General features: G+C 37.7%; 1 protein-coding gene and 1 non-coding gene across 3 annotated transcripts in view; one reads left to right on the forward strand and one right to left on the reverse strand.

Annotated features, from left to right (window-relative positions):
• AP4S1 (adaptor related protein complex 4 subunit sigma 1) overlaps positions 1–18,631 on the reverse strand; it is a 45,872-nt gene that overhangs the window by 24,045 nt on the left and 3,196 nt on the right. The window lies entirely within an intron of this gene.
• TRNAG-UCC (transfer RNA glycine (anticodon UCC)) lies at positions 5,098–5,170 on the forward strand. Its single transcript has one exon. It is a non-coding gene; the product is annotated as a tRNA-Gly (tRNA).

An 18,631-nucleotide genomic window follows, 5' to 3' on the forward strand; every position in this document is an offset into this window, starting at 1 on the left:
GCTCCCTTTCCTGCTCTGGGCTCAGTTCTTAATGAAATGGTTTGAATTTCTATAATCTTCTACCACTTGATCTTTGCTATCTGCCCTTAGGCTATAACTCCAAGGGCCTTTGGCACTCAGTCCTTGCACTGTCAACTGAGAATAATAACTAACTTACAAAGTGGTGGCAAGGATTAAATGAAGTAATAATACAGTTCTTGTGAAATATTTAGCACATTGACTTCTTTCATTTCCTTCCTTTATGTGTGTTAAATTAGAAAAAAGTGCTGATAAGGTTATGTAAGGAGACAGGTATGTATATGTATATATTATAAGTGATCTCTTAATTTGTTATTAATTGGAAAAGACCCTGATGCTGGTAAAGATTACAGGAAGGAAGAGAAGGGGACAACAGAGGATAAGATGGTTGGATGGCATCACCAACTCAATGGACATGAGTTTGAGCAAACTCCGGGAGTAGTGAAGGACAAGGAAGCCTGGCCTGCTACAGTCCATGGGGTGGCAAAGAGTTGGCCATGACTGGGCAACTGAACACCACCACAATTAATTTGTTGTAAGTTTTCTATAATGTAACCTAGTAGAATGCAACAAAAAAAAATCATGAAAATGATTCTACTTTTCAACTCAAGCATTTTAGTCTTGGGGATCTATCCTAAGGTATAATTAAAAATCCATATGCATGAAAAAGTTTAAAGCAATATCATTTACAGTAGTGAAAAATGAAACAAGCCCAGATACTACAAACTAAGAATCATGGTAAATGAATACCAACTTGGTGTCCTTTTACCATTAAAATAAATATGCAGATTATGAGATGAATGGGAAAATATGGACAACATAATGTTAAGTCTCAAAAGCAGAACACCAAATTTATACCCATATGATTAAAACTATGTAGAAGGAACATCTGAATAAAGATTAAAAAGGCCAGACAGAAACCATGCAAAAACAATAAGAAATAAAACAAACAACAACAACAAATAAAAAAATAATAAAAAGATACCAAACAGATGAACCTTAAAAACACTGTGCTAAATTGAAAGAAGCTGTCACAAAGAGGACACAGTCTATTTATGTGAAATGTCCAGAACAGGCAAATCTACAGAGACAGAAAGTAGATAAAGGGTTGCCCGGGGATGCAGGCTTGAAGGGTGAGTTCTGAGAAATGTGGGGTCGTGGTGATGGTTACACAAATATATGAGTACATTAAAAGAATTGAATAATATACTTTAAATGGATGATCTTTATGCTATGTGAATTATATCACAATAAAGGTGCTAAGAAGAGACAGACTGATACATCAGACAATGTGGAAGAGCTTCCAATAGCCAAAACTAGAAAGATGTGAATAGCAAATAACATAGTACGGGATTATAACTCAAAGTATAAAGTAAGTATGCATGAGTGCCTGCGTGTGAGTTCAGTCGCTTAGTCGTATCCATCCAACTCTTTGTGACCCCATGGACTGTAGCCCGCCAGGCTCTCCTGTCTATGCGGTTTTCCAGCCAAGAATATTGGAGTGGGTTGCCATTTCCTTCTTCAGGGGATCTTTCCGACCTAGGAACTGAACCCACATCGCCTGCATTGGCAGGAGCATTCTTTATCACTATGCCACCTGGGAAGCCCCATACATGAGTACATACTGATTTAAATAAATAAATGGGACAGAAGAATCCCAAACATACATTTTGATACTCTCTACTGCAGGAGGTGGAGAAGGCAATGGCAACCCACTCCAGTGTTCTTGCCTGGAAAATCCCAGGGACGGGGGAGCCTGGTGGGCTGCCGTCTATGGGGTCGCAGAGAGTCGGACACGACTGGAGACTTAGCAGCAGCAGCAACTGCAGGAGGTGGAGCTTAATTTCCCGCCCCTCCCCCATCCATTTGAGAGTGAGCTGAACCAAGTGATTCACTTTCAAAAAACAGAAGGTGGGAATGGAAACTAGTAACTTTAGGAACTTCCCTGGCAGTCCAGTGGTTAAGACTTCGCCTTCCAATGCAGGGGATGTGGGTTCAATCCCTGGTTGAGGAGCTAAGATCCCATATACCTTGCAGTCAAAACACCAAAACATAAAACAGAAGTTATATTGTAACAAATTCACTAAAAGACTTTAAAATATATATATATAGTATCTTTACAGTTGGAAACCTGGCACACACTACCTTAGCCAAGTAATGAAGGCTAAATCATCAGTGATGTCATATCCCTCCACCATATGACATGGTGAGAATGCTTCATCTCTGTGATATTCTTTCCTAAACCCATAACCCATTCTAATGATGAGAAAATACAACAAACCCACGTTAGTTCAGTTCAGTTAGTTCAGTCACTCAGTTGTGTCCGACTCTTTGCGACCCCATGAATCACAGCACGCCAGGCCTCCCTGTCCATCACCAACTCCCGGAGTTCACTCAAACTCACATTAAAGGACGTTCTAAAAAATATCTGAGTTGTACTCCTCCAAACAGTCAAGATCATGAAGAACAAAGAAGGCAAGAGAACATGTCACAGGTCAGAGAAGATTAAGAAGATAATGACTACATGCAACATGGTATCCTGCAGGGGCTCACAGAACAGAAAAGGACATTGATGAAAAACGTTGATGAAAAAGGACATTGATGAACAAATCTGAGTCTGGTTAATAATAATGCTACCTATGTTGGTTTTTTTTGTGACAAATGTACCATAGTAACACAAGAATATAAAACTGGGGAAGATAGGTGAGGCTATACAGAAATTCCCTGTAATATCTTTGCAACTCTTTCATAAATTAAAATTTATTATAAATATAGGAGGTTCCCTTGTAGCCTAATGGTTAGGCTATCCAGGGTCTTCTGTGTTTCCATACACATTTTTAAATTATTTGTTCCAGTTCTGTGAAAAATGCCACAGGTATTTTGATAGGAATTGCACTGAATCTGTAGATTGCCTTGGATAGTATGGTCATTTTAACAATATCGATTCCTTCTATCCAAGAACACAATGTATCTATCTCTTTGTGTCCTCTTCATTTCCTTTCATCAGTGTCTGCTGGTTTTCCAAGCATAAGTCTTTTACCTCTTAGGTAGGTTTATTCCTAGGTATTTTATCCTTTTCGTGCCATGTGGCTTGTGGGATCTTAGTTCCCCAACCAAGGATGGAACCCACATTCACCCCCAGTGAAAGGGCAGTGGACTGACAGGGAATTTTGATGTGAAGATTAATGGGATTGTTTCCTTAATTTCTCCTTCTTATAGTTCACTGTCAGTGTTTAGAAATGTAACAGATTTCTGTAGATTAATTTTGTATTATGCATAAATGTTATAGCTCCTATGGAAAACAACCTGGCAGTTTCTTTAAAAAAGTTAAAGATGAACTTACCATATTATACAGAAATTCTACTTCTAAATATACACTGAAGAGAAATGAAAACATATATCCATAAAAATAACTTGTACATGAATGTTCATAAAAGCATTGCTCTTAAAAGACAAAAAATAGAAACAAACCAAATGTCCACCAGCTAATGAATGGATTAAAAGAAATATGGTATATCTACAGACAGGGGAAAACTATTCAATAACAAATAAGAAAATACTGCTGTGTTATTAATACAAAATGGATGAACCATTAAAACATTACATTAAATGAAGCCAGATTCAAAATACTATTGCACAAAGTCTATTAATATGAAATGCCCAGAAAAGGCTAATCTATAGAGATAGAAAGCACATTAGTAGTTACCTAGGGCCAGGAGAGAAAGTTTTGGGGGAAAACAAGGATGGGGTTCCTTTTCAGGATGATGAAAATCTTCAAAATCTGGATTTAATTGCATATCTACACAGCTTTGTAAATTTACTAAAATTATATATGCACGTGTATATTATACAAAGTTCAGGGCTACTAGAATAAGCATGAAAGGAAGCAGTTATACCAGAATGTACTTGCTTAAATCTGGATGGTAGAATTAGGGGCAATTTTAGTTCTCCATCCTTACTTTGCTTTCTTTCCTAAGTTTTAAAACATATCTTACTTAATGTGTTACACATAAAAAAAGTTTGTTTAAAAAATGTTGAGCTGCATTATATAATTTTACAAAATTAGCCAACTCAAAACTAAATGTTTAATAATGAAGCTATTGTTTCATTTACTGTGGCATTCCTAAATGTCATACTTCTTTAAAATACATACTGTTTTTCAAAATCGATATGCTGAGAGCATCTAATCAGTATGGCCTAATCAGGAAAAACATAAATAACAAGTGCTAGGTACTATTTGCCACACCATGTTGTTTCATTCCATAGGCCTCCAATTTATTTAGCTGTTTCTGAATTTCTGCATCCATAAATGAGAGGAAACAATACTGGTCAGTAGCAGATTTGCATCTAATTTAGAGCACCTCCCTTGGAATTACTATGTTATATATTCTTTTTTTACACACTAAAATGGCTTGTTTCTTTGCTTACTGGAATTCTATGATTATTCAGTTTTCTCATCTACCAACTGGGGAATAAAGACTGCTGCTTCACAGACTTTTTGTGAGGACTTAAAGAGATGAAGGAAATGTAAAGCACAGAGTCCCCCTTTTCCCTCCTCAAGAATTCTTCCCCAGTGTAGGTTGCATATTCTTCCTCCTGAAGTTCTAAGACTATGGAAATTTGCCTTCAAGAAATCCATCACCATCTGCTTTTCTTTCCATCCATTCTCCTCCTTGCTCCCTATCTCTCTCTAAATCTCTCCTTTATGATTTAGAATGCATGTTCCAGCAGCTTCAGCTGAAACTTTCACTTTCTGCTAAATCCATGGGTCACTCAAGAAATATTTCAAATTTCAATCACATTTGACTTATTTTGCTTGCAGTCTGCTATTTTACTTTAGTAGTTTTTAAATCATTAGAATATTTTAAAGTGTTAAATTCCAATCAAATTCAGGATTTGTGGGAGCCCTGAAGCTGACAATTTTGCAGAAAAATTAAAAGTACTTTGAGAATAAACCTTAATAATCTGGTATACCATTTTCCTGGTAGTATATCTGAAAATTTTCTAAAGCTTCATGTGACCCTCAAATCTTGATCTAAAGCCATTTTGGTAAATAGATCAAAAAGTCATATCAGAATTTCCCTGGTGGTCCAGTGGTTAAGACTCTGCACTTCCATTGCAGTGGGCACAGGCTCGATCCCTGTTCGGGGAAATAAGATCCTGCATGCCCTGCAGCATGGCCAAAATAATAAAAAAAAAAAAACCTCATTGAATTCTGGTTTAAGAATTTAAAATCCAAATAATCATGGTTATTTGTACATCAACATCATTAATCCTTAGGAAAACGCAAATAAAAACCACAACAAGATACCACTTCACACAAATTTAAAACACATACATAAATAAAAGCTGAGACAAGCTGAAAGTTTCACTAAAAAGGACAGATGTTGTATTTTTAGAGATGTTCAAGTATCAAACTTTCTATCCTAAATCAAGGGGTATCTTTACAGCAGTGTGATTGAAGCAAGGGAGAAAAGTCATATTTCAAAAACTAAGGATGAAGACTTTATATACTATAAATAGACCATTACATTGTCCGTTTGAAAGTACTTGTTTTATTTTTATTCATTAGTCATGTGTGAGTGTGTGGAGTGGGGGATGGAGGAAATGAGAACAGGCTGTTAGTCGTTTGCCAGAGAGGTGCTATCAGATCTGCTGGTAGTGGGAGCTGTGAAGTTCAAGGAAACAAAATGGTAAAGGCTGGAGATCATATTCTGTTCTTATGGTTGTTATCTTACCTTCCACCCTTCTTAGAATAGAAAAGTTGCTTTCAGGTAAGTAACCAGACTCAACCTTCCCATTACTACACAAAATGGAGTAACAACAGGCATCTTTCAAAATCAAAATAAGAATTTTTCGTCTACAATTATATTCTTTTTGGCTTTAACATTGAGGGTAACTTATTCTGAAATTTAAAATAACATTAAAAAAGGGAACTAAATGTTTACTTCCACAAAACATGGGCAGGGGCTAGAAATAGTGAAGAGATACTTCTGGTAGTTAACCTTATTCCAAATTGTTTGGTTAAAATCAGCCACGCAAATTAAGTATTTGTGCTTAGCAACTAAAAACCTTCATAGAATTTTTGATTAATAAAGACATTTAATATCTTAATTTTAGAGAGGAGGCAGTGGGGGGCAAAGGTCTAGGGGTCTTATAGATAGGCTCCTTCCAGGATTTGATACTATAATGTTACAATGTGTCAGTAAGGAGGAACTCCAGCAGGCTGAAGTAGGATTACTATGTGTCACTTTCCATTCCACACCATAAAACGGTGTATCAAGTTATTTCTCAGAGTGGAAATACTTCTAACAAGATGCTCTGGATTTTTATAAACTTAACTCTGCATTTCTTAAATTAGGTTTGTTTTGGGGCAGGAGGAGAAGGGGACGGCAGAGAGTGAGATGGCTGGATGGCATCACCAACTCAAGGGACATGAGTTTGAGTGAACTCTGGGAGTTGGTGATGGATAGGGAGGCCTGGCGTGCTGTGATTCATGGGGTCGCAAAGAGTCGGACACGACTGAGCAACTGAACTGAACTGAATCCTTGTTAAACATCTGATTTCCAGTGAAAACTGTGAAAGACATACGCAGATAGATTATTCTTCCACATTTTTACCTCTCTCAAATAGTTCTGTGTTAGGGTTCAAGTGATAAGCGTGTAAGTACCCTTACAAGGTCAAATACAATGTTACAGATTTTAAATTCAAATCAAACTAAAGGAATTGAGAATTAAATTTTGATTTGCTGATGGCTCCTACAGTTTTATGTCAAACAAAGAAGGAACAAACAAATAAAAAACAAAACCTCCCTGGGACACAGAGGAATCTTACTTTATACAAATGTCTATCGACTTTCCTGGCAGTCATATGTTCAATATCCCCTACTGGAGACCCAGGTTCAATTTCTGATTAGGGAAATAGGATCCTACATGCCATGCAGCCAAAAAAAAAGAAAGAAAAAGAAAAATATCTATTAATAGTTCTTAATAGAACTTAATAGAACAATTAAGTCTATCAAAAAGACAATTATACATTAAAGTGCAAAACTCAAATTATGGAAAATGTTTCTATAAAACCATCACTCCATTAATTTATCTGCAATTAATTTGTTTCAACATTCTAGAGTCTTTAATGTTCACATTACCTGGGGGGGAGCAAATTCATAATGATGTGGATATTTTCCTTAAAAATATGTAAGAAAATGATACTATAAAGCTACATTTATACACTCATATTATTAAGATTTTAATTAAAGTGTGTCCTAAGTTAAAATGAAGCACTATTAAAAGTTACGTGAACATTTTTTAGTCCCAAGGATATCGTTAGAGAATTATGGCTCCATTTTGCAGATAATCACTTTGAGAGAAACAATGAAACATAAAAATGACTGTATTAAACTTAAATTTGGGGATCAGTTTACTCAACCAACAGGATCCATCTTTTTTGTTAGTTACATGGCCACAACTAACTCTAATTCAAATAAGTAATTAATGATCTGAATATTTGATGGTGGTCATGAAAGAACTCCGCTGCTATAACCTGAGAGGCATTATTCACCCTTTCTGATAAGATTTGCCAATAACCCAAGGAAACTACTCTTGAAGACAGATAATAACAATAGAAAACACTTACACAGTGTCTACCAATCAGACAAGTGCTATTTTGAATACTTTACCTATACTCCTTTAATTTGCATAATAGCTTTATGAGTTAGGGACTGTTTTTATCTCCACGTCACAGATATGAAAACTCAGTCACTCGCCAAAGGTCACTAAGTAAAATGGCTGAGGAAGGACCCAATCACGTTAGCTGTGCTCCAGTGTCTGTGCTCTCACTCACTGCTCTTTACCTCCAGGTTTGCCTCAAGACTCTAGTGATTCAGCGACAGCTATTATTGTGACCATGGACACACTCCCCATTCACTACTGTAAATCAAGTTCTGCCCAGTTGTATCTTCTATTCAAAAGCTTTCCCTGGCTAATATGCATATTTTGGCAGTTTTCATCTTGACTCCAGAGGATATCACAAAAGGTCTAATTCCAACAGACAATTTGCTCTTAGTTGATCTCAACATGGAGCCTAAAGTCTGAGAAGTGGTTCAATTGGATAATGTGCAACTTTTAGACTGTAAAGCTCCTACTGTTGCCATTTGTAACAGTGTGTTTAACATTTGTTATCAGACCTCAACTTCCAAAATTCTTCTGTCTGACTTACTCTCTTAGCGAGTTCAGCTAATCCCCCTTTCTACTTCCAATAAATAAAACATACCCGGCAAATGCTGTCCAGGGTAAGTTTGCAGGCATGTATTTGAATTTAGTATCATTCTTGTTCAGATCAGGTGTTAGGGTAAACACAGAGACTTTCAGGTGGCCTGCTTGGCAGCCCTTTACCCAGCATCACTTTTTGCTTTTCTGAATTTCACAACAAAGTATAGCAACATGGTACAGCTCTTGGCTAAAAATGTTAACAAGAGATTAAAGCTGTCAGATGAGAGCCTCCCAACTGTTTCCAGTGGATATTCATACTTAAATTTATACTGGCTTATATCGCACATCTCAGACTAGAAAAAGTCACACTTATTTTAATAGAAGTCAAATGAGCTATTTCAATAGCAGGAATCTGATAAATAAATGTAGGTCAACTAGCTGGCAACTTAAACTTTGAAACACCAAGAGTGCAGAGAAGTGAGGGACAGGAAACAGTAGCAGAGCAGTTTTGGAAGTTCCTAGGATCTTCTCACAGAAAACAGTAAGAGCCAGGGGAATACAAAAAAAAAGAAAAGAAAAGGCAGTACAGTAACATCTTTACCAAAATCCAAGTGAAAAACATCCTCTGGAACTCTAGAACACTATCTACTCTTAACACTAGAATGAGGAAACCACAGCTGTGCTATTTTAATGGCAGAAGTGGAGGTCTGAGAATGTGGTCTTGTTAAGGGCCAAAAGAGGCTTCCCAGGTGGCTAAGTGGTAAAGAAATCATCTGCCAATGCAGGAGATGGGCTTTCGATTCCTGGGTGGGGAAGGTCAAGGAAATGGCAACCCACTCTAGTATTTATGCCTGGACAGAGGAACCTGGACATCTTTTCCATGGACAGAGGACCCTTGGTGGGGCTACAAGTCCATGGGGTCGCAAAGGAGTCAGACACAACTTAGCAACTAAACAATAACAACAGTCAAAATAGCCAAGGAACCCAGTACCAAGTCATCATTGAAAGGAAGGGTGACGCCCCTCCCCTGCTTGAAGTGGGAACCCCAGGAGAGAATCTGAGTACCACACTGAGAACACAGAGGAGGCCTGGCAGGATCCCTTTTGCCGATAGTGGTGGTGGTGGTTTAGTGCTAAGTCAAGTCCAACTCTTTGCAACCCCATGGACTGCAGCCTGCCAGGCTCCTCTCTCTATGGGATTTCCCAAGCAAGAATACTGAAGTTGGCTGCATTCCCTTTTCCATGGGATCTTCCTGACCCAGGGATCAAATCTAGTAGGTCTCCTGCATTGCAGGCAGGCTATCACTGAGCCACCAGGGAAGCCCCTCTTTTGCCAATGAGTTCGAGGAAAGGCCCCATCCATCCAGGATCCTGAAGGTTCAGCAACATCCAGTGGAAGCTTTTTTATAGACAGACAGATATCACACTGAGCAGAAACCACCTGAGTAGAACACAATAATATGTTTCAAAAGACAGCTAGCTAGCTCAGCTAACACTGACAATAGCTAGATCAGGCTGATCAAGTTTAGTACATTCAGTTCAGTTCAGTTCAGTTCAGTCCCTCAGTCGTGTCCAATCTCTGCAACCCCATGAATCACAGCACGCCAGGCCTCCCTGTCTATCACCAACTCCCGGAGTTCACTCAAACTCGTGTCCATCGAGTCGGTGATGCCATCCAGCCATCTCATCCTCTGTCATCCCCTTCTCCTCCCGCCCCCAACCTTTCCCAGCATCAGAGTCTTTTCCAGTGAGTCAACTCGTTGCATGAGGTGGCCAAAGTATTGCAGTTTCAGCTTTAGCATCAGTCCTTCCAATGAACACCCAGGATTGATCTCCTTTAGAATGGACTGGTTGGATCTCCGTGCAGTCCAAGGGACTCTCAAGAGTCTTCTCCAGCACCACAGTTCAAAAGCATCGATTCTTCAGCGATCAGCTTTCTTCACAGTCCAATTCTCACATCCATACATGACCACGGGAAAAACCATAGCCTTGACTAGACGGACCTTGGTTGGCAAAGTAATGTCTCTGCTTTTTAATATCCTATCTAGGTTGGTCATAACTTTCCTTCCAAGGAGTAAGCGTCTTTTAATTTCATGGCTGCAATCAGCATCTGAGGATTTTGGAGCCCAAAAAATAAAGTCTGACACTGTTTCTACTGTTTCCCCATCTATTTCCCATGAAGTGATGGGACCAGATGCCATGATCTTTGTTTTCTGAATGTTGAGCTTCAAGCCAACCTTTTCACTCTCCTCTTTCACTTTCATCAAGAGGCTTTTGAGTTCCTCCTCACTTTCTGCCATAAGGGTGGTGTCATCTGCATATCTGAGGTTATTGATATTTCTCCCAGCAATCTTGATTCCAGCTTGTGCTTCTTTCAGCCCAGCGTTCCTCATGATGTACTCTGCATATAAGTTAAATAAGCAGGGTGACAATATACAGCCTTGACGTACTCCTTTTCCTATTTGGAACCAGTCTGTTGTTCCATGTTCAGTTCGAACTGTTGCTTCCTGACCTGCATACAGGTTTCTCAAGAGGCAGGTCAGGTAGTCTGGTATTCCCATCTCTTTCAGAATGTTCCACAGTTTATTGTGATCCACACAGTCAAAGGCTTTGGCATAGTCAATGAAGCAGAAATAGATGTTTTTCTGGAACTCTCTTGCTTTCTCCACGATCCAGCGGATGTTGGCAATTTGATCTCTGGTGCCTCTGCCTTTTCTAAAACCTGCTTGAACATCTGGGAGTTCATGGTTCACATATTGCTGAAGCCTGGCTTGGAGAATTTTGAGCATGACTTTACTAGCGTGTGAGATGAGTGCAATTGTGTGGTAGTTTGAGCATTCTTTGGCATTGCCTTTCTTTGGGATAGGGATGAAGACTGACCTTTTCCAGTCCTGTGGCTACTGCTGAGTTTTCCAAATTTGCTGGCATATTGAGTGCAGCACTTTCACAGCATCATCTTTCAAGATTTGAAATAGCTCATTTGGAATTCCATCACCTCCACTAGCTTTGTTCATAGTGATGCTTTCTAAGTACATTACAGTAGTAAAATTGAGACAACTGGGCATTCTGTGCTGCCTGCTATGGTGCAATAGAAAGTACACTGCAGCCCCAATGGAGAAGTATTTCATCCCCAAATATTAAAACCTGAACCAAACCCAGTCTCGAGACCTAACTTCCAGTTTATAGACAATATGGAGGAGAAAGGAATATGCTAAATAATACAATAAAAATGCAATCAGCCAAATGTGGGAAATTCTACAGTATAAATAATCTCATCTCTTCAACAAATAAATGATATGATGATGTGGGGCTGAGAGGAAGACAAATCTAAAAAAACCTCTTAAGATACAGCAAATAAAGGAAATATGTAGGTTTTGTTTGGATCATGGTTTGAAATTACCAACTTAAAAAAAAATTTTTTTTTTAAGATAATTGGGGAAACTATGGACTAGGGATTAGATTGTATAATGGAATCACCATTAATTTTATAGATGTGATAATGGTATTGTGGCATGTTGAAAAAAAACAAAAGGTCCTACTGTGTTAAAAAATACTTAGAGAAGTATATGCCAATGAAACAAAATGATACCTGGTATTTACTTTAAGGACTGGGCATGGGAGGGAGTGTGAGGGAGGCCATGAATTCCGTTTCAGGGTATCTTTGAGCTTGCTGAGTATACACCATAAGCAAGGCTCACCCTCTTGAGTTGAAAAAAATTTATGGACAAGAAGTTATCACTGAAATTAAATGGTGATGGACATGTCCAAGAAGTCTTTGGGGATTTGATTCCTTTATGAATCATGCAATATATGCATGTGTGGAGACAGTAATTGGTAGGTGACAGAACAATAGTAGAATGGCAGTAATATTTGAAAATTGTCTCATCATTTTTAGAAACCTTGGAATGAATATAATTCACACATATAACACTGTATAACTGTGTAACACACAGAGGTTGTGTGCATCAAAGAAATCAGTTGCTTCCACATGTCCCATCTCTAAAGGGTTGGATTTACTACCATATAAAAATCAAGCAGTGTATATTTTCATAGTAAACTTTTTTGTTAAACTTCTGTGATAGTCAAAAAAATTTCTCACTCAGAAAAAAAAAAAAGTGGAATAGGTGAAATAAGAATGGCAAAATATTGATAACTGTTGAAAATGGCAGTTCATTAGACTTTTTTCTATTTTTGCATGACTGAATCCAAAATTTAAAAGTTAAATAAAAAAGTCTACACACAATACAATTTATAATATCCAATTACTATATTGAGAGCTATAATACAAAAGGAGGAATAGGAGTTATTTTAATATGCTCAAAGGAATTCTTGAATCTTTTTTTGTAGGATAATTGTCATGTACTTTAGGTTGGTCTATTAATAGACAAAACTAGAGGTTACCATCTTTAAAAATGTGTTGTTATAAAAAAAAAAAGTTTCTGTGAATGTTTGCCAAATTTAAAATATTTTCCAAAGAAAACACTATCTTCAGCAGAGATTGCCCAGGCAAGGTGTCCATGTCTGGTACCATTCTTCTGAATATTCTCCCCGCTGCTGCCACAGGAGACAAACCACATTTCCAAGATTGTTAAATTATTACCGAGGAAAGTTTTGGCAATGTCCCATTGTCACATTTTCCAGTCATTTGGTCCTCATGTTTACAGATCTGGTCGTTCATTTTAAGCCAACGTTTAGGAGGAACTGGGTTCTTGGCAATCCTTTTTTTTCCCTTCAGTTTTGACATCTCTATAAGTTAGCTATTATACACTATTATCACAGCCTACTGCCTTCTGACTCATATTATCTGGGAGACAATTCAGGAATGAACTTGGATTGGAATTTTATATAGCATGGTGAATTTCCTAAAGGTTTTGGTGCCTATCTTTCTATAATCTGTGAAGGTGCTTTGCTTTTTCTTTTCCACACAATACACTATTTGAATAGTTCCACTATCGTGCATATATTTTTATACTTTTCCTAGCCACAGGCAGCAGCTTTAATGAGAAGTAGGTATCTGATCTTATTATGCAGGTTAAACAATGGTGCAGGTCAAAGCTACCTTCTTTTCTGTTACTTCTGCATTGCACAGTTTGCTCCTTTGGTTTTGGAACACGCATCAACTTTTTTCTCAAAGATCTTTCTCTGGGCTCTAATACTGGTTTGTTGTCTATATTTATAAATGTAAATACTATACAATTTTCCCAAGTGACTGAATCACCCTCAAACTACCTTAAAAGTGATTTCAAAAGTGCAAATAATTTGTGAGGCAGAGATAGTAAATACTGAATCCACTGACAAGACAGGAGGAGGCAGAATTGTGAAAGAAAACCTTATTTTTTGTTTTCAAATAAACATGTACACTCACTGATCTAAGAGTAGAAACACTTCCTATTCTACCAAGGGCTGTGGAAGTGACCCAGAACTCTTATTTTGGCTTTCTCTCTTCATGGAGATAAGAATATTGTCACAATCTTTTCAGATGATAGAAAAAGATGACTAGACCAGTGATTGTGAACCAGTCTGAGCTTTGTTAGAGGGATGTCAGGTACATAGTCAGCAAGGCATGAAACTGGATGTTCAGGTGAGTAATTACAGGAGGTCATACAGTTCTTCAAGTCAGGGTCAAAACACTTTGTACATGAGGTATTGCAATAATTAGGGAGAAAGTATCTGAGTGTAAGCCACTCTGACTTATTTAAAAGCCAGAATTCCTTAACATAATTTTGCTGATATATGCACATGAAATATTAATAGGACAAGTCTCTTTTGGGTCAGATATAGTAAGCACACAGGTGTCTAAGATTAGCTAATGGGGAAAAAAGACCCTTAAAATTCAAAATTGATTAAAGACATAAATAGGCAGGCATCCTTGAACATCAGCGGCAGTATACTGAAACTGGGAGAATCAGTGGGAGTGGAGGAGAGATGATCAAGACTGATGAAATGATACAACAAACAGCAAGTTTCAAAGGTTGATACTGAAGACAGGAAATGACTCAGCCAGTTTAGGGAGGACATTCCAGTCAGGTGAGTTGTAGGTGAACTTGGGAGAGCTTATTGCCTACAAAGGCCAAGATTCTAGGAGCTTGCTGCAGTGTTCACAGGAGTCATGTACACAAGGCACAATATCAATGGTGTAAAATGTATTTTCCCAAAAGAGGAGATGATTTTGGTGCCTTTTACTACTAGTACTCAGGACAGTTCTGGTCATTGAACCTCAAGAGACAATTGGTACAAAGGTAGCAAAAACTGATAAAAATGATTGAGGTGAATAAAAAATATTTACATTAAGTCCAGTCAGAATTTACGTTATTCATCAAACATTTATTGGGGATTTCACTGTGCCAGGTACTGGGGGTACCATTTCCAACAACAGAGGCATAGAGGAATAGGTCCTGCCCCTCCAGGAGGTTACAATCTGCAGATGAAGGACTATGATCTGGGAAGAATATGGTTTAGGATTGCATTATTGGACATTTATGAAACCATAGACAAAGTGAATGTAGAAAAGTTCAACTGGAATTCTTCAAATAGAGAGCACAAGAGACAGTTTTAAGACAGATCTGAACAAGATTTTGAGAAAGTAAGAGAGCCTGGTGCTAAGCAATTTACCTGAAACTAGACTGGAAAGTCTGTGAAGGCAGATATTATGTCTGTCTGATTCTCAGTGGATCACCAAGGACTAACAAGAGTATCTGAAAAATAGTAGCCAATTCAGAAATTAAAAAAAAAAAAATACAAAAGCAACGATTTATAGTACCTGGTATGCGCAGGTCTTGCTTTCACAGTGTTTAGTATGAGTGTTACTGAAGAATACATATATAGACAATTTAAATATGATGTACATTAACAAATTGAAGGGTAAAAACCATACAATTATCTCAATAGATGCAGAGAAAGCCTTTGACAAAATTCAACACCCATTTATGATAAAAACTCCCCAGAAAAAAGGCATAGAAGGAACATACCTCAACATAATAAAAGCCATATGTGATAAACCCACAACAAACATTATCCTCAATGGTGAAAAATTGAAAGCATTTCCCCTAAAGTCAGGAACAAGACAAGGGCACCCACTCTCACCACTACTATTCAAAATAGTTTTGGAAGTTTTAGCCACAGCAATCAGAGAAGAAAAAGAATAAAAGGAATCCAGATTGGAAAAGAAGAAGTAAAACTCTCACTGTTTGCAGATGACACGATCCTCTACAAAGAAAACCTTAAAGACACCACCAGAAAAGATAGAGATAGTCAATGAATATGGTAAAGTTGCAGGATATAAAATTAATACAGAAATCCCTTGCATTCCTATACACTAACAATGGGAAAACAGAAATTAAGCAAACAAACCCATTCACCATTGTGATGAAAAGAATAAAATACTTAGGAATAAATCTACCTAAAGAAACAAAAGATCTATATACAGAAAACTATAAAACACTGATGAAAGAAATCAAAGATGACACCAATAGATGGAGAAATATACCATGTTCACGGATTGGAAGAATCAATGTAGTGAAAATGAGTATACTACACAAAGCAATCTATAGATTCAACGCAATCCCTATCAAGCTACCAATGGTATTTTTCACGGAACTAGAACAAATACCTTCACAATTTGTATGGAAATACAAAAAACCTCGAATAGCCAAAGCAGTCTTGAGAAAGAAGGATGGAACTGGAGGAATCAACCTGCCTGATTTCAGACTATACTACAAAGCTACAGTCATCAAGACAGTATGGTACTGGCACAAAGACAGAAATATAGATCAATGGAACAAAATAGAAAGCCCAGAGATAAATCCACGCATCTATGGACACCTTATCTTTGACAAAGGAGGCAAAAATATAAAATGGAGAAAAGACAATCTCTTTAACAAATGGTGCTGGGAAAACTGGTCAACCATCTATAAAAGAATAAAACTAGAACACTTTCTAACACCATACACAAAAATAAACTCAAAATGGATTAATGATTTAAATGTAAGACCCGAAACTATAAAAACTCCTAGAGGAAAACATAGGCAAAACACTCTCTGACATAAATCACAGCAATCTATGACCCATCTCCCAGAGTAATGGAAATAAAAGCAAAAATAAACAAATGGGACCTAATTAAACTTAAAAGCTTTTGCACTACGAAGGAAACTATAAGCAAGGTGAAAAGACAGCCTTCAGAGTGGGAGAAAATAATAGCAAACGAAGCAACTAACAAAGAATTAATCTCAAAAATATACAAGCAGCTCATGCAACTCAATACCAGAAAAATAAACGACCTAATGAAAAAATGGGCCAAAGAACTAAACAGACATTTCTCCAAAGAAGACATACAGATGGCTAACAAACACATGAAAAGATGCTCAACATCACTCATCATCAGAGAAATGCAAATCAAAACCACAATGAGGTACCACCTTACGCTGGTCAGAATGGCTGCTATCAAAAAGTCTGCAAACAATAAATGCTGGAGAAGGTGTGGAGAAAAGGGAACCCTCTTACACTGTTGGTGGGAATGCAAACTAGTACAACCACTATGGAGAACAGTGTGGAGGTTCCTTAAAAACTGGAAATAGAACTGCCATATGACCCAGCAATCCCACTGCTGGGCATATACACTGAGGATACCAGAACTGAAAGAGACCCATGTACCGTAAGGTTCATCAGAGCACTGTTTACAACAGCTAGGACATGGAAGCAACCTAGATGGCCCTTGGCAGATGAATGGATAAGAAAGCTGTGGTACATACACACAATGGAATATTACTCAGCTATTTAAAAGAATGCATTTGAATCAGTTCTAATCAGGTGGATGAAACTGGAGCCTATTATACACAGTGAAGTAACTAAAAAAGAAAAACATCAACACAGTATATTAATGCATATATATATATATGGAATTTAGAAAGATAGTAACGACGACCCTATATGCGAGACTGCAAAAGAGACACAGATACAAAGAACAGACTTTTGAACTCTGAGGGAAAGGCGAGGGTGGGATAATTTAAGAGGATAGCATTGAAACATGTATATTACCATATGTAAAACACATGACCAGTCCAAGTTCCATGCATGAAACAGGGCACTCAAAGCCAGTGCACTGGGACAACCCAGAAGAATGGGATTAGGAGGGAGATGGGAGGGATGTTCAGGATGGGGGATACATGTACACCCATGGCTGATTCATGTCAATGCACAGCAAAAACCACCAAAATATTGTAAAGTAATTAGCTTCTAATCAAAATAAATTAATTTTTAGAAAATAAATAAATGTAGTGAGTATTAAGAGTTCAGCATGGGATACTATTACTAAGATAGGGTCTCTAAATAATAAGTTTCTTGGAGGAGGAAATATTTGAGTTTTGAAGGAAGACGGGAAGGAAAGCCAGTTGGGTACAGCATGTATTAAATTCTTGGAAATGAAACAGTATATTTTCCAAACTCAAAATGGTACAGTTTAGCTGGAGAGAAGAATGGGGTACCATGATGGTGTGATGGTAGATTAGGCAATAAGAGGGACTTCTATGGGCTTCCCTGGTGGCTCAGATGTTAAAGTGTCTGCCTGAAATGCTGGAGACCTGGGTTCGATCCCTCAGTCGGGAAGATCCCCTGGAGAAGGAAAAGGCAACCCACTCCAGTATTCTTGCATGGACTTCTATATGCTATGCTAAAATTTGGGCTTTATTCTAAATCTGGTCATCATTAATACAGTGTAACCAGGGAATGACAGGATCAGACCTGCCTTTTGAAGATCACTCAGACATCAGTGGTAGTGGAAAGTGGGTAAAGAGCAGAGATGGAAAGGTTTAAATTAAGACATGTAGGAAGATAATGGGATAGATATAAGATATTACTGAGAAAGGGATTGGAAGGTACTAGAATGAATGACTGCCAGGCCTCAGGTTTGAATGCAGTGCCGCTTAACATGATGGGTAATAGAAGAGAGTTTGTTGTTTTGAACGTGGGTGAGGAGGAAAAATATAAACCTAGTCTTTATTTGAGCTTGATGTACAATCTGGAAATGTTAGTGGGTATATTCCTCTTCTTTTGCTGCCAGTGTAAGAGAGGTCAGCCACATCTTCTCACAGATTCCTTTTGGTGTATAATAGGTCTTGAGGCAATATAGTGTTTGTAAACTTTTTACCTGCTAGGAGGCCCCTTGAAAAAGAACAAGACTGAATAAGCAGGTTGTATGTTAGTTGCTATAAAATGGAGAGATAGTTCTTAACGTTGTCATTATAGACCTTATTTCATATATAAATAAAATATGGCAGCAAGGGTAAGAAATCCAATCTGCTTTCCATTAAACAATAATAGCAGCAAAGCAGACATGACAAAACAAGATGTATCACTTTATCTCTCTGAAATTACACTCTAAATGGTTGTGAAAATTTTACTGGTAGTAGA

This window comes from Moschus berezovskii, chromosome 21 (genome assembly GCF_049115385.1).
Source record: "Moschus berezovskii isolate FMDL1 chromosome 21, NW_MosBer_1.0, whole genome shotgun sequence".
NCBI classification, from domain to species: Eukaryota; Metazoa; Chordata; class Mammalia; order Artiodactyla; family Moschidae; genus Moschus; species Moschus berezovskii.